General features: G+C 44.1%; 1 protein-coding gene across 5 annotated transcripts in view; it reads left to right on the top strand.

Annotated features, from left to right (window-relative positions):
• The first annotated feature begins 2,448 nt into the window (after positions 1-2,448).
• SLC25A48 (solute carrier family 25 member 48) overlaps positions 2,449-12,610 on the top strand; it is a 274,610-nt gene continuing 264,448 nt past the window's right edge. For all 5 annotated transcript variants that reach the window (XM_054694374.1, XM_054694372.1, XM_037509266.2 and 2 more), the window contains exon 1: positions 2,449-2,563. The gene's annotated coding sequence lies outside the window, so the exon portion shown is untranslated. The remainder of the gene's footprint in view (positions 2,564-12,610) is intronic.

The raw sequence follows: 12,610 nt of genomic DNA, 5'->3' as shown, positions 1-12,610 counted from the left end.
GACCATTCATAAAACAAAACCTGTGTTGAGACATGACTAGTTGGGACTGATCTAGGCTTCAAGATATGGATTCCATTTCCCTTCTGTAAGTTAGTGCCTCCTGCTAACAGTCACCATTCAAGTTGGCATCTATCAAGACAGGCCCAAGACAGGCACAAGGAGGGCCTCGTCTTCTTAATTACCTTGGGCAGGTGGAACCTAATCCATTATTTTTGAGACAAATCTTTACCTCCCTGATGGGACCCTAATGGCCTCTTACCATGAGGGGGCTTAAAAGGTTTTCCCTCTAGGAGCCAAGTCGGAAAGTCTTAAGGTGAAGAGTCAGGAATGGGAGGAATTTAAACACGCAGAATTCCTGATCAGCTGCCAGGGGAGGGCCCAGGAGACTTGTTCAAGAAACAGGCTGCCCAAAATAAGTCAGAAAAGATAAATATCAGATGGTCTCACTTATGTATAGAATATAGAGAAACCAATCAAAAGGTCAAGAAAAAGTCAAAACTAGTTGACCATAGATCTGAGGCATCCAGCAAAGGAGAGGGAGGGAGGGGGGTCAGAACAGGGGAGGAATGAACACAAGGGAATATGGTGCTAGTTCAAGGGTGATTTGGTGGCGGGAGAACTATGGGCACTACAACGATGTAAGAAATTAATTAATTAATTTATACAAAGAAGAAACTGGCTGCCTGAGTGGCTTAACTGAAGACAGAAGAGCAACTGTGGTTGGGAAAGAGGGGACTGAGGAAGCATCAAGTGTGTTCAGAGCCGTTTTCAGAGCCCTTTCTACTCTTTGGAATCTTGGGAATATTTGCTTTTACAGAAAGATTCATAGACATTTTACAAGGCACAATTCTTAGCCCTTTGGGAGAGCTGAAGACGTCTTAAGGTGCCATGTGCAAAGGGTCCCTGCGGGTGTCCTGGAGAATTCCAGCGAAGATTCCCTCACTCTGGTGGTTGGTTCAGTTCTCTCTACACTGTGGGTCTCTTCCATCATGTAGGCCATGGCACTGGTTTGGCTGCTGCTGCTTTGGCTCTGTTCTCCTTTCCATTGTATTCAGACCCCCCATCAGACCAAGTCCTTTCAGTCTTAAGAAGACAAAGGCTGACCTTCTAAGGAAGGGACTTCTTTTTCTAAATATTTACACTGCTGCCCTGAATAATCAGTAAGACTCCTTTTGTGTGGGACTTCACAGGCACAAGTCCGTCACCCCCAGCCCACTGTGCCTGACATGGTCAGTGGTTCAGGCCTCCCTGTCCTTGGTTCCAAGGAGGCAAGATTGGAACAATCCATCTGACCCACAGAAAGCCCAATGAGACCTGGGGATGGAGGTGGGAGATAGGGTGAGGAGAGCAGCAAGCCATTTTCCTTGACTGGTCCTGAAAATTCAAGAGGTATCCCATTAGTGGAGGTATATTTTCTTTCCTTTTTTGGGGGGGGGTTTAAATGGTCAAGGGATATTTGAAGATTGAGATGAAACCCCCCTAAGTATCTTAGCAACCCATTCCAGGGCAGCTCATCTGTGTTCCACAAACATTATTGAATGATAAATGGGACTGGTCTTTCCTTTCTGTATTCTTAGAACTCAACCTAAGCCTGACACACAGTAGGTGTTTAGATAAGAAAAGCATAATCAAAGAGTAGCCATAGCCATGACTATTCAGAGGAAGAAGAGTTTTACTCCTGGGACTCTGATGTCATGTCTTAGGCAGGTTGTAGCTTTTTATGTCTATATGTTTCTAGAAAACTGCAAATCAGATTGCTGTAAATTAGAACCTTGAAGTTATCTTGCATTCCTAGAACCTGGGTAAGGAGGTGAAAATCCTTTATCTGAATAGCATTTAGGAAGTGATTAGGTTATGAGGGAGGCACCCTCATGAATGGGATTAGTGCCCTTATAAAAGAGACCCCAGGGAGTCTCCACCATGACAGGAAGTAATTCTGCACCCCCAGAAAAGCGCCCTTACCAGAACCCAACTGTGCTGGCAACCCTGTCTTGGAGTTTCAATCTGTAGAATTGTCAGAAAGAAATTTCTAGGATTTTTTAAATAATCCACTGGTCTGTGGTTGGAGGAAGTCATGTAGAGGACGCAGGTGCTGGTTGACTGGGAGCTGTGGAGCCATCAGAGGCTCCCCTGTCCTTGGAACGTGGGTGCCACCCACCATTGCAGTGTGCTAGGATCAGCTTCCAGGACTCAACCCAAGAGAGGATTGTGTTATTGACACCACCTGGACTGAATATATAACTGAACCCCATTAAATCCGATATAGACTTGAGGTTCTAGAGGCCAGGGGCCCAGACTTGTCTCCAAGGAAAGTTCCCTTGGTTAGCAAGCCTGCCAGACGCACGTGCGGCCATCCGTCTGCTGGTCCTCGGTATGCGCGAGCTGGGGGTCGCTGCTGTGACCTCGCGAGACTTGCAGGCGCGGGCGGGATTTGGTGACAGCCGCGGCTCAGGCCGCCATGACGCTCCAGACAGCTGCGCCCGGCGGTCCTGTGAGGACACCTGACAAGGGGGTGCACTGGCTAGACTGCTTTCACATAGGCCCCCCCATCATCTGGTTGGAGGTTAGTGCTGGCAGCTGGCGGGAGCCCCACTTCCTCACGCGGTGGATCTCTTCGCTGGCGACTTGAGGGGCCTCAAAGGAGGTGACTTGGTACCCCGCTTCCCTGCCTACCCTCTTCTCCCCCCTCCGTCAGCGTCTGAGAGAAAGACCTGGTCGTTCCTGACTCAGTGTGGGGGTCGTACACGGTCATTTCTGCAGTGACCTCCAGGGTAACCCGCCCCGTGTGGGGTTCTCCCCGGGGCCTGTGTGACAGGAGGTGAGAGTGTGTGCGGGCTTCTGCTTGAGGGCAGTAGGTCCTCCCTGAGTTCTTGGAAACTTCCACTTTAAGCAAAATACTCAATAGAGAAACTAATTTTACCAGAAGTTAACGGATACAAACAAGAGTGAAGTTCCCAGGCGGTATCTCTGGTAACAAAACATCACCAAACGTCTTTTGAAGACCCCAGCCACTTCTACTATTTATTTTATTTTTTCCAAAGATTTATTTATTTATGCATACAAGCACTGGGGTACAGGCCAGAGGTGTGGAGGGTGAGAGGATTCACCAGAGACAGAGTGGGGAGCAGAACAGGCAAATCTACTGAAATACACTGCTGAGGGGAGCAGCAGGTGAGACAGGAGAGGTCTGCTGTGCATGTGGGTTGCTCCCTGGCTGGGGATCGAACTCATGCTGCAGTGGCTGCGGACAGCCTCATAGGTTGTGTCTCAACCCCTTGCGCCACCAGGGAGGCCCCCACTTCTAATATTCAAACAATCATTTGTATTTATCCATCTGCCCACCTGTCTGTCTGCCAGTCCATCCATCCATTTTCCAAGGTGCTTGTTCCAGTTCTGGATGGTAGATGTTGGGGCCTGCCCCAGTATCTCAAGATGCAAGCGGGGACCAACCCAGGACAAGATTCCTGTCCATTGCAGGCGTCCTGTACACACACACACACACACACACACACACACACACACACACACACACACGGACTGGGACCATTGACACGATAATGAACCTAATGTGCCCATCTTTGGGGTGGAGTGAGGGAACTGGAATGTCTGGAGAAAACCCGTTCAAACTTGGGGAGAACATGACTGTGCCACACAGACAGTGGCCCCAGCCAGGAATTTTTTTTTTCCTCCCATCAATGTTGTGACAAAACATTGAAGGATCTGCTGCATACACTTTATTTTCTGTGCATTGTTCTTTGTCCTTTTTTCTCTGCCCTTTGAGAGCAGTACTATTTGTCCTTTTCATCTGCCAAGTGTCCAGAATAGTCCCTGCCACCCAGAGGGCACTTACTAGTTATCTGTTAAATTGCATTAATTTAATTGAAACATTTGCCCAGAGTCTGCAGGGGGTGAAGGAGGAACTAGTGATCACTGCCTCTGACTTGCTATGTTTTATGATTTTTTTTAAGATTTATTTTATTTATATAAGAGCTGGGGTACAGGCCAGATGTGCGGGAAGGTGAGAGAATTCAAATTCACCAGATACAGAGTGGGGAACAGAACAGGCAGATTGACGAAATACACTGCTGAGGGGAGCAGCGGGCGAGACTGGAGAGTTCTGCTTGCCTTGTGGGTTGCTCTGAGGCCAGCGGGGATTGAACCTGCACTGTAGAGGCTGCAGACAGCTTCAGAGCACTGCGCTCAACTGCCTGTGCCATCAGGGAGGCCCTATGATTTTTTTTTTAAGTAAGACCCACTTATATTTCAGGGTAGTTAGTAAGAAATAGTTGAGGGACATGATTCTATACTTTCACTCCAATGGAAAAAAAAAAGGAAGCTTCTTTTTGTTTTTAAATTAGTTTAATTTTCATAGGTTATGTTCAGTTTTGTATAGTAATTGGTTTCTCCCCTCAGGTGTAGTCCCTGTAGTTGTCCCACCACCGTATCACCCATGAGCCATCACCATATTCTCTTGTGTTCTAAAAGGAAGCTTCTTAATGCCTTTCTGTATGCCTCAGTTTCCTCACTTGAAAAATAGAATATTGCTGAGTTCTTTTAAGGATTTAATGAGATATGAATATAAAGTGCATCTCATATAACAAGCTCTCAAAAAAGATGTTGGTTTCATTTTGAAATTAGGAGATGGCTGACTCCTGAAACAGCATGTGAGGAATAATACACCAGGAATGTGTCCTTGCTAGAATTATGCAGTGTACCCCACGCTGAGGTTCCTCTGATGTGGATGCCTGCAAGCAACCCAGACATCACCCAGAAATCTTCCTGAGGAAGTTGAGGAGTAGTGGGGTTAATTTGCTAACTCAAGAGCACTTTCAGTTAGTCATCAAACCTTTGAATCATACTAGGTGCCAGTCCTGGGCTTACAGAGATAATGAAATGAGTTCTTGGCTCAGTTGAGAAGGAAAGACAGACAGATAAGGCCATACTTCTGGAACAGTGAGGTCAGTGCAGTGTAGAAGCAAGTCCTGGAGAAAAAGGGATACAGAAGGAGGTGACGCAATCTGAGATTTAGGAGTTGGGGTGTGAAGGATGTGAAGCAGGCAAGGGAAGTCCCAGCAGAGGAATTTGCTGGGTAAAAGCCTGAAGTTATAGAAAGCATGTGAAGGTCATGGAGAGACTTGAGTCTAGACAGGCAGAAGAGATAAATAGTCTGGAATTTTATCCTGTAAGATTTTGATTTCATAGCTCTAGAAATATCTAAACAAAGAATGAGCTTGTCACACTGATATTTTAAAAACTGCTGGTCACCTTTGGTAGGACATACTAGAATGGGTGAGATAGGCAGGGGTTGGAAAGGACGCTGGACAGGGACCCAGCAGCCAAGGAGAGGAATTATGAAAGGCAGTGCTATACTGGGCATCACCCTGGGATCCTCCCAGTCCAATCTGGAAGGGCAGCCTGCGCTCCCTTTCCCTTGGCCTGCCCTAGTTATTGCCAGTGGAGGAGACCTTGGGACCTACATTTGTCTCATGGTAGAAGGCAAGGCGTGTGGAGATCTGATCCACTGCCCTCTTAGTACCTGCTTTCTTCTACTGGGGGAGGGGCTCATGCCGATGAGCTCTACCACCTCTCCTCTCTTACCCATGGGAAATGAAACAAAGACTTTTCCTTGACTTCCCCCCCTCCCCATAGCTCCTAGCTCCTACTCTGCCTGGCTCAGTGTACACATGGGACAAAGAGAGTGGTTTTATGATCCATTTCCCCTGGAGACCAGAGTCTGCCCACCCATCTTTGCCCACCCAACAACTTCTAGTACAGAGTCTAGCCATTTTCACGGGGTCCCATCAAGTAGATGATCTTGGCAAACAAATTCAAGCCCTGCTTGAGACCCTTTCTGCAGAGTCTTTATACACGAGTGCACACACACACACACACGCACAAACACATATTCACATGTGCACACCCCCTCCCCCCACAGAGCCATGGTTCAGAATGGGATTTATCAGTTCCCTGAACCCATTCCCTCCCCACCCTGGGTTCATTGCCAGAGAAGCGAAAGATGAGCTGTGTGCTTTTTCTTTTGAGCCAAATGACTCAGTTCTCAGTTAAAGGGAGGCACATCTGTCATGCCCAGCCTGGGGACTTTGGGGCAAGCCTCTAGGGAAAGTCTGCAAGTGTCTTAAGCCTCCCTTTGAGGGTGATAGGGAGTCCTTCAACTCAATGTGCGGGGCCTGGAGTCCTTGTCATCTTCTGCATTCCCCACCCCCACTCACCCCAACCTCCTCCACACACCTAAGGCCGCTAGCCTGGTGCTGGGCTTTCATCTAGGATCCTCATCTCCTACCCTGTGTGAGAGGCAGTGGGGGAGCAGAAGTGTCAGGTTTTTGTGGTGGAGGAAATCTGGCAGCCCTAAATTTATTCCTGAATCAACCATCTGCTGAGTGTGTTTTCTAGGATTATGATATATTTTTTGAGGGAGTTGGGAGGTCTAAAATGGTGATTCCTTCTTGACTTCTTCTCTGTTGTGCTGTTGTTCTTAGAACACTTTTGAGAGCCATCATGAGCCACGGGAGGCTTGGTGTCAGACCTCGTTTCAGCTCTAATGCAGCCACTTTCTCTTGACCCGTGCCTTTTAGTCTGTTTCCATCTGTAAAATGGAGACAAAAGATGATTCTGTTTCCCTAAGACCCCAAAGAGCCATTATAGGCAAAGTGTTTTGCAAACTGCAGAGTGATGCAGAATCACCATTTGGTGGTAATGATGAAGCCAGAACCTGAAGAGCTAGCATTAGACCAGGGCACCTTCATGCTTTGGAATTTGGATCCAAGGTGTCACTGCAGCTTTTCCTCCCTAGCATTGGTGGCAGGGAAGCTGGGATGCGGTTTGGAAGCTGACCTTTGATTATCAGTTAAATAAAACCCACTGATTGCTGAAGGAGTGGCAAAGGGGAAGAATGAGAGCAGCACCTGCTCCAGTGGAGTAAGAATGTCCTCCTGCCCCCCAACAGCTGGTTTGACCTTAGGTTCTGACAAATATCTTTTCTTACAGGAACAGGGAGGTGGGAGGAGGAGTCTGGGCTCCAGCTGGGTCCCAGAGGAAGTGCAAGGTTGAATCCGATGACCCAGGCTTGTCTTTCTCATCCCTTTGTAAATACTTCAGATCCCAAGATTTCCCCCAGGAACGGTCCCTACTGTCTTGGCTTGCTCAAGACTGAGGGATTCCGGGTTGTTGACTTTCAGTGGTAAGAAAGGAACATCCTGGATAAAACTCTCCTGAAAGTTTATTCTTTTTGAATTGCTCAGCTGGTCCCTCATTATTGGAGGAGAGGTATCATTAGCCCACCCTCACCCCCACCCCCAGGAGGAGGAGAAGCAAGAAGCAATTTCATCTTAGATTTCTGCATCCCAGCACAGTGCATAGTGTGTTTGGTCAAAGTGTGGGTGATGGATGAATCACACTCTGATGAACTTTTTTTTTTTTCAGGTGTTTACTTTCTTTTCTTTTTTTTAAAATAAATTTTATTTTTATATTCCCCATACAATTGCAACCCCCTTATTTTGACCCCAATCCCTCCCCTCCCCGCCCCCCACCCCCCATAGAGTGTCTCTGGTTCATAGTTTTTTGCTGATTTTGATTTTCACTTTCTTATAGTTAGTCATTTTCCTGGTCCCTTATTTAAGTTTTCTAGATTCCTGCTATGAGTGAGACCATCTGGTATTTTTCTTTTTCTTTCTGGCTTGTTTTGCTGAGCATGATCCCTTCTAGCACCATCCATGTTGCTGCAAATTGCATGTGTTTATCTTTTTTGAATGCTGAGTAATATTCCATGGTGTATATGTACCACATCTTCTTGATCCAGTCATCTATTTTTGGGCATTTGGGTTGTTTCCAAAGCTTAGCTATTGTAAACAGTGCTGCTATAAGCATAGGGGTGCAGATGCTCTTTGGAATTGATGTTTCTGTGTCCTTTGGGTAAATACCTAGGAGTGGAATTGCTGGATCATATGGAAGCTCTATCTTTAGTAGGTCCAGAAATCTCCACACAGCTCTCCATAGTGGTTGGACCAGTTTGCACTCCCACCGGCAGTGCAGGAGAGTTCCTTTTTCTCCACATCCTCACCAACATTTGTTGTTGCTAGTTTTTTAAATATGTGCCATTCTCACTGGTGTGAGATGGTATCTCATGGTAGTTTTGATTTGCATTTCCCTGATTACAAGTGATGTTGAACATTTTTTCATATGCCTGTTGGCCATTTGCATTTCCTCTTCAGAGAAGTTTCTTCTTAGCTCTTCTGCCCATTTTTTGACTGGATTATTTTCTTTGTTGTTGAGTCTCATCAGCTCTTTGCAGATTTTTGTGATCAGTCCTTTATCATTAGTGTTGTGTGCAAAAATGTTCTCCCAGTCAGTGGGGTTTCTCTTTGTTTTTGTTATTGTGTCTTTTGCTGTGTAGAAGCTCTTTAATTTGATGTAGTCCCAGCTGTTGATCTTTGCCTTCACTATCACTGCTTTGGGTGATGTATCTGTAAAGATGTCTTTGATGTGCATATCATGTAATGTTTCGCCTATATTTCCTTCTATGTGTTTTATGGTTTCAGGTCTTATGTCTAGTTTTTTAATCCATTTTGAGTTGGTTTTTGTGCATGGTGTGAGGTAGTGGTCAAGCTTCATTCTTTTGCATGTAGCGACCCAGTTTTCCCAGCACCATTTATTGAACAAACTTTCTTTGCTCCAATGCATATTCTTTGCTCCTTTGTCAAAGATTAGTTGACCATAAAGCTGTGGGTTTATTTCTGGATTTTCTATTTGATTCCATTGGTCTGTGTGTCTGTTCTTGTTCCAATACCATGCAGTTTTGATGATTATGGCTTTGTAGTATAGTTTGAAGTCTGGGAGTGTGATGCCTCCATTCCCTTCTTTTTTTTTCAGGAGCACTTTGGCTATTCTGGGTTTTTGGTGATTCCATATGAATTTCATCAATAATTGTTCTATTTCTTTGAAGAATGACATTGAAATTTTTATTGGAATAGCATTGAATCTGTATATTACTTTTGGTAGGATGGCCATTTTAATAATGTTTATTCTTCCAATCCATGAGCAGGGGATGTCTTTCCATTTCTTTGTGTCTTCTTCTATTTCTTTTAACAGTGTTTTATAGTTTTCTTTGTATAGTTCCTTTACCTCTTTTGTTAGATTTATTCCCAAGTATTTGATTTTTTTTGTTTCAATAATAAAAGGGATGGTTTTTTTTATTTCTTCTCCTTCAGATTTATTGTTTGTGTATAGGAAGGCTACTGACTTTTCATAGTTATTTTTTTTATAGAGGCATGTTTTATTTATTTATTTATTTATTTGATTTTTGTTTTGTTTATACATGCACTGGGTACAGTCAGAAGCGCGGGAGGGGGAGAGAATTCACCAGAGCCAGAGCGGGGAGCAGAGCAGGCAGAAGGACCGAAGTACACTGCTGAGGGGAGCAGCGGGCGGCAGGAGAGGTCTGCGCGCCATGTGGGACCCTCCTCCGGTGGCCGGGGAGCAGCCGGGGATCAAACTGGCGCCGCAGAGGCCACGGGCAGCTTCACAACCAGCGCTCAACCGCTGTGGCACCGGGGAGGCCAGAAGGCTACTGACTTTTGCGTGTTGATTTTGTATCCTGCCACTTTACTGAACTGATTAATGAGTTGAATTAGTTTTTCTGTGGAGCTTTTGGGGTTCTCTATGTATATTATCATATCACCTGCAAACAGTGATAGTTTGACTTCTTCTTTTCCTATTTGGATTCCTTGGATGTCTTTCTCTTGTCTTATTGCTCTGGCTAGGACTTCCAGTATTATATTGAAAAGCAGTGGTGAGAGTGGACATCCTTGTCTTGTTCCAGATCTTAATGGAAATGCTTTCAGCTTTTCACCATTGAGAATGATACTGGCTGTTGGCTTGTCATAGATGGCCTTTATGATGTTGAGGTATGTTCCTTGTATCCCAAGAATTTCAAGGGCTTTTATCGTGAATGGGTGTTGCACTTTGTTGAAAGCTTTCTCGGCATCTATTGATATTATCATATGGTTTTTATATTTCTTTTTGTTGATGTGTTGGATAACGTTGATTGATTTTCGCATGTTGAACCATGCTTGTGTCCCTGGAATGAATCCTACTTGGTCGTGGTGAATTATCTTATGGATACATTGTTGGATTCTGATAGCTAAAATTTTATTGAGGATTTTTGCATCAGTGTTCATTAGGGAGATTGGCTTGCAGTTTTCCTTTTTTGTGTTGTCCTTGTTCGGTTTTGGTATTATTGTAATGTTGGCTTCATAGAACGTGTTTGGTATTGTCCCTTCCTTCTCAATTTTTTGGAAGAGTTTGTGAAGGATAGGCACTAATTAATCTCTGAATGTTTGGTAGAATTCATTTGTAAATCCATCCACACTGATGAATTTAAGGTGAGCTACATTGGTCGTTGTGAGATGTGCTGGAAGGTAAAAGGCCCATTAAGATGCTTAATTGTTGTGAAATGGTGTGATCAATGTTCATCCAACTCTGTCTGAAGAGAAATCTGGAATGGAAGACAAAGCATGTATATGTTTACCTTTTTTACCTCGAGTTAAACCTGGTAATATGCTGTATTTGGGGGCTAATGAGTTTGAGGGAAGTTGAGGTGAGCTGGGTTGTATGGTGGGAAAGGCATGGACTTTGCAAGTTGGTCCTCATTTGAGTCCTTGCTCTGCTGCTTGTTAGCTGTTACCTCAGGCATGGCTTTCACTTATCTGCAAAATAGAGTTACTATTTTCCACAGGGCTGCTTTGAGAAGCAAATGTCACATCATCTGTAAAATGCTTAGCACTTTCTGGCACATAGTAGGGACTCAACACCTGTGGAATTTCTCAGTCTCTCAGGGACTTTCCATAGGCTATAGAACCTTTGTTTCGCTTATACATGCTTTTCTAACCCTTTGCCTCCCTTGAACATGTTTCGTAATATCTGCTTCATGCATAGAACAAGTGCAACGTATATGTAAGTCATGGCACAAAATTGAAAAACGAGCACCCTGAAATGTACAATCCAGCTTAAGATCTACACCATTCCTGTGTTAGTTTCCTAGGGCTACCATATCAAATAACCACAAGGGAAGCTATTTAACACAACAGAAATTTATTCCCTTACATTCTGAAGGGTAGAAGTCTAAGATCAAGGTGTTGGCAGAGCCAAGCTTCCTCTGAAGGCTCTCCCTCCAAAGGAGAGAATCCATTCTTCTCCCTTCCTTCTTCCTGCTTTTCCCTTCCTGAACACCAGTGGTTCCTGGTGTTCCTTGGCCTATGGTAGCAAAACTCCTATCTCTGCCTCTATCTTTTCTCTTATAAAGACACTAGCCATTGGATTTAGGGCTTATCCTAAATCCAGAATGATCTCAGCCTGAGATTCTTAATTATTGATATATCTGTGAAGACTCTATTGGTAAAGAAGGCCATATTCACAGATACTAGGGGTTAGAAATTGGGTATATTTGGAGGGGGGGGGACTCTGTTTAACCCATTACCAGTAAGTCTACTATGTGTCCCTTTTGTATCTTATCCCTCTGTCTGCCTCTACCACCATCCTGAAGTTAGTGGTTATCATGCTTTTGTCTTTTTCTTTATGAAAAGGATATCACATGGTCTGTGTAGTCTTTGTGAACTGCTTTTTTCATTCAATTTTTATTTCTAAGATCCACTCCTGTTGATGTATGTAATTACAGTTCTTTATTGCTTAACACTCTCCATTGTGTGCTGGTACCCCAAGGCATTTATCCATTCTCCTGAAAATGGATATTCAAATTGTTTTCATTTGGGGAATATGATAAACATGCTTCTTTTACTGACCTCTCGCTGCTAAGTGCAAAAGTTTCCCAAAAATCATATGACTAGGAGCTGAATTGCTGGGCCCAAGGTGAACAGCATTTTACAAGATAATGTCAAACAGTTTTCCAAAGTACTTGGATCAATTTGTGTTACCATAAACAAGTAAAAGATGTTCTCCGTTCTCCAAGTGACTTTTTAGTGCAAGAAATGTAAAGCTCTCAGGATTTGCCTTCTTTGTGGTATTGTGTATTAGATAGGAGCTCATCTTCCTGCATGATTTTCTTCTACAGCAGATTATTTCTGCCCTCAGAGAGAAAATGCTAGATCCGCATCTCACCTGCTGCTGGCTGCATAGTCTCTACCTGATCTACAAATCCATCCTAATGGGTCATTAGAGGTGCCTAGAAACTGTAATTATGGTGTAACGTTTCACAGACTTACAATTGAAGGCTGTGTTTACTAGACGCCCAAATCAAGTCTATTGTGGAATGATGCATCTCAGAAAGTTTGCATATGATATTCTGGATAACCAGTAAAAAAAATAAAATAAAATAAAATAAATAAAACTAGCCTTTAGCTCAGGAGACCACTTCCTCTGAGGTGAGTTCCATAGGCATCCCTGAAATTTGGTTGACCTATGTATAGTAAATCTGGCAATTAAAGGCGTGCTGATGACCCACAAAAGCCAGTGTATACACATGTGTTTAGTCTGTGGACCATTTTCTGCAGAGAGAGGGGATGAAGCTTATTTGTTTCAGTTGTATCAGACAGTCTTCACTAAAGGTAATGAAATATGAGCACAAATAAGTGTCTTAAAA

This window comes from Talpa occidentalis, unplaced genomic scaffold (assembly GCF_014898055.3).
Source record: "Talpa occidentalis isolate TD23 unplaced genomic scaffold, MPIMG_talOcc4v2.1 talOcc4.13, whole genome shotgun sequence".
Classification (NCBI taxonomy): Eukaryota; Metazoa; Chordata; class Mammalia; order Eulipotyphla; family Talpidae; genus Talpa; species Talpa occidentalis.
The sequence above is the reverse complement of the archived record's forward strand: the minus strand, read 5'-3'. Positions and strand labels throughout refer to the sequence as shown.